General features: G+C 42.6%; 1 non-coding gene across 1 annotated transcript; it reads right to left on the bottom strand.

Moving 5' to 3' along the window:
- Positions 1-204: 204 nt before the first annotated feature.
- LOC116092826 lies at positions 205-519 on the bottom strand. The gene has a single exon (XR_004119518.1). It is a non-coding gene; the product is annotated as a small nucleolar RNA U85 (small nucleolar RNA).
- Between the last annotated feature and the right edge of the window lie 3,775 nt (positions 520-4,294).

Here is a 4,294-nt window from a genome sequence, read left to right as displayed (position 1 = left end):
AAAGGCCTGCTGGTTACATATGCAGAGAGCAGAGAGGCAAGCTGTTTAAATGAACCAGTGCTTTTGCCTTCAGATGGGGCAAGCTTTGCCCCAAAGGCTACAGTCTGATTGTGTACAGATTTGGGTCTAACAGTTCCAGACCTATTGTTTTATGTGTTAGCTGAAAATATCCAAAATGTGTGCAATCTTTTGTTTTTTCCTTGCAGCCATCAGATCACCAAATATATGCACTTCATCTGTCAGTGGCTATGACACTGCCAAGTCCTTTGAGACCGGTGGCTCTGGTAACTTGAATATGGGCTGTTTCTACTTCCATTCCAATTTACAACTTCTCCATGGCAACTGAAGAATCACCTCAAAGGGAGTGAGGTGGTTCACAGTAGAAAAATGTTTGTTGGTCTGCACGTAACTTGTAGTGGATGCATATAAGTTTGTCTCTACTAAGATTACAGACCTGGTATGCAATTCTCTTATTTGGTTTGTAACACGAATTTCTTAAAACACTAATTTTAATTCTGCTTTTAGTTTTCCAAAAATGGAAATGTCTAAGCTAAGTTTATTTTGGGTTATAAAACTAATACATGCATACATTGTTCCTGTCAAAGTATGAACACTTGATGGAGCTAAATTCTCCACTGAAAACAAACCCAATTCCTGCTGTCTCCTCAATCAGGAAAAATATTCCTTTCCAAACTTTCACTACATTCTCATTCCAAACATTTGCTGCATGCTAAACCCACAAACTCACCTGGACCTGTTCCTTTGCTTGTATCTATACATGAAAATTAAGTTTCCACCAAAAGTCTGCAGTATCAGATTAAACATATTTACAAAGAGCTGATATGTCTGCTATGGTTTTAGTGCTTGTTGCTTCCCAAACTCATGTTGAACTTTAGTTTTCTCTGTCTGAGTAATAAGAGGTGGGACCTGTAAAAGGTGACTCAGACATCAAATCTGTGCTCCCATGAGTAAAATTGGTACCATCTTTGCCTCTTTGCCCTGTGCCTTCTGCCATGTGAAGATGAAAGAGCTGTCACTCAGGGGACAAGGCACTCAACATTCCATCACAGAATTGGAATTGATAAATCAGCTGGTACCTAAGGTGATGTCCTCTCACAAGATGGCTCTGCCTTCAGACACCTGTGTCCTGAGCCTCCAGAGAAGAGCACTGTTACTGGTCCATGGGAGTAGGAAAGAGTTTTAGGAAAATAAGGAACAGCTAAGTGAGTGATGATTAGACTAATCCAGAAAAAGCAAAAATTTGAACATGGTTTCCTTACACACTTCTTTGAGTAGAAAAATGTAAGGTAGAATGAAGTCTGTAAATACAGCCCAAACAGCATAAAGTAAAATGTACCTGGCCCAGTAGGCCATAGATGCCTTAGTGAATTATGTAAGTGGATATTTCTAAAATCTACTTCATGAAAGTTCAAGTGTCTTGTGGGCTTTAGGCATAATTGCTTAACCTTTATCAATGTGAAGCTCACTACATCCAGTGCTTTCCACAGGAAAGCAACTAAGTCTAGGCATCCCTAGACAGACCTTGAGAGATGACCACTGGCCTGAGGAAGCAGAAAGTATGGCCACAGTGTGCTCTTGGAACTGAGCACTATGTATTCCAGGAGTGAAGCATCCCTGCATGCAGAAGGCATCTGGGTCATTCCCAACCTGGAGAGACAAACAGGGTCACATGTTTACAGAGCTCCTTCCCTAAGCCAAGCACAACCCTACATGGCTGAGACTCCTGCAGCACTCTAGCCTGAGCTTCAGCACACCAACTCTCACCTCCCAAGATGGACTACTCCATGGTGGCTCATGGATATGACTACCGATCTGCATGAGAATGAGGGAAGGCCAAGTTGAAGCTTGCATTACCCTGAATAGCAGTGGCCATGCTGACCTGGTAGCTTGGGACTGGCCTCTTCTGAACCTCTCCAGGCTACTCCCTAGCCATGCCTCCCCCATCATCCCTGGGAGTGGACACTTCCCTAGCTCTGAATGTCTTTTCCTTCCTCTTGGGACACCTCACTTTTCCTTCAGGAAAGGCAAGTTCCCCCAGCAGGATGCTCCCCACCCAGCAAAGCGAGTCCTCGGGAAGCTTCAACAGTGCTGGCAGCTTCAGACTCACAGGACTATTACAGTCATGCACAGGAATGGGCCTCATCAGAGTGATAATGTACTAAAGTCACAGAAGCAATCATTCTCAATTTGGACAGCAAGCGACTCGTGTATTTTAGAGACTCATGGAGAGTTCCCTGAGCATTTAAAACACACCAAGTAAACCAGAGTTGTTTTGTATCCTGCCATGAGGTAAGCCTTCCTATGCTGTGCACAACAGCTAACACAATCCACAGTTTCACATATTCTGCTTTGCACTTGTTTCATTGGCATCCACACCTTCATAGAAACCTTCCAATAATCTTTCGTTTTGTTTTGTTTTGTTTTGTTTTTGTTTCTTGTTTTTTGGGTTTTTTTGTTTTTGTTTTTCAAGACAGGGTTTCTCTGTGTAGCCCTGGCTGTCCTAGAACTCACTCTGTAGACCAGGCTGGCCTCGAACTCAGAAATCCTCCTGCCTCTGCCTCCCAAATGCTGGGATTAAAGGCGTGTGCCACCATTGCCCAGCTCCAATAATCTTAAACTCCATCCTTTTTTCTACATTGCTAAGTCTTTTCTTCTCCTTGGGAGTGCTGGGCATGGAACCCACAGCCTAGCACATATTGGAAATTATCTATTCTTCAGCCTTACACAGCCCCTCTATGGAATTTCTGTTTTTATTATATTTGCCCCTATTCTTGTTCTTCCCGGGGATTAGGCTTCCTCTGAAGAGGCCTCATGCATAATACCACCATTTCTAAATTCTCCAAGGAGATTTTTTTTTTTGCAACTGCCTTATGTATAATTTCTGTTATTTAATTCTTCAACTGTGTGGTCCTAACTAATGCATCTGGTTCTCTGTGGACATTATGTTCTCGATACAGGGGAAAACATTTATACACACAAAAACACTCAAGAAGATAGCCTAACCTAATAAACAAACAAACAAACAAAAAAAACAAATAGGCAATCCAAAGTAAACAGAAAAGAAGTGTGGCCAGTGAGCACATGCAGAAAGCACCCCCCCCCCCTACCACCACCATCGCTAGATGGCAGAGTGAGGTCGATCAGGTCTACTGCAGCCAGAAAGAGTCGATGGAAATGAGCTCATATTCAATTTGTGCAAAGGAGAAATCTGCTTACAAGAGAGAAATGAGGAGAGAGGTAGGAGGAGAAGGGAGAACAGGCTGCAGGGGAGTGGAGGAAGTGAGATGTAGCTAAGAGTCAGTCAGCAGCTGTGACTAAGCCTGCAGTATCTTCCAGCAGACTGTCACCAGGGCTAGGATTCTGGCTTCCCTGGTAACTGAGACTGCAGATGGAGCTTTACACTCAGGTAAGGCTGCCTCAAGCAGGACATCATCTTGGCAGTCTGTGTGCTCTCGAGGAGAGAGGGTAGAATTGGGGAACATAGCTGAGCCGTTAGAAATAGTGTTTATTCAAGTCTTTGCACTTTACAGTAGAGGCCTAGTAAGTGATCAGGCAAAGAAATAATCTTTAACCTTTAAAATTAGCCTTAAAAATGAAAAAAAGATAGCATACAAAGTTAAGTATTTCTCACCTAATATACTCAGAACCATGGTGTTGTGGATTTTGTGTTGTTCAGGTACTGGAATATTCATACATGTATTATGTGACATCCTAGGGATGGGACTCAAGTAAAAAGAGAGAACTCACTCATGCTTCCTATGTGTCTCTGTTCCTGTGGCTTGGAGGGAGTTTCATGCCACTTTTGCACAATACTTCACTCAACATTTAGCACATGAAATAAAGCTGTGTGGTGTCATGTTCCCCATTGGTGGTGTCACATTGGTCCTCAGAGAGATTTCAGATCTGCAGCTCTACCTGTGCCCAGTATTTGTAAAGGCCTGAGATAACTGGTACTCACACTTTGGAAAACTGCAAGGGGTGTGTCTAAAGGCTAGAATGTACAGGCAGTCTATTAAGGTATTTCAGAAAAGAGGGTTCATGTTATAAAACACAAGGACAAGATGACCAATAGCAGAGCTAATAATAACAGCCCAAACAAAACCAATCTATATCATGAGTAGCATAAGAGAGTCTATAATTCACCAGTAGATTACTGAGAATAAAATGTCAATCACACCACCACAAAAGCATCTCACAGACAAGACATGTACACCAAATAAACATCTGATGAGAACTTCCAGAAACAGGTATAAATGCCTGCTAAGAGGAACCC

Source organism: Mastomys coucha, unplaced genomic scaffold (assembly GCF_008632895.1).
Source record: "Mastomys coucha isolate ucsf_1 unplaced genomic scaffold, UCSF_Mcou_1 pScaffold15, whole genome shotgun sequence".
NCBI classification, from domain to species: Eukaryota; Metazoa; Chordata; class Mammalia; order Rodentia; family Muridae; genus Mastomys; species Mastomys coucha.
The sequence above is the reverse complement of the archived record's forward strand: the minus strand, read 5'-3'. Positions and strand labels throughout refer to the sequence as shown.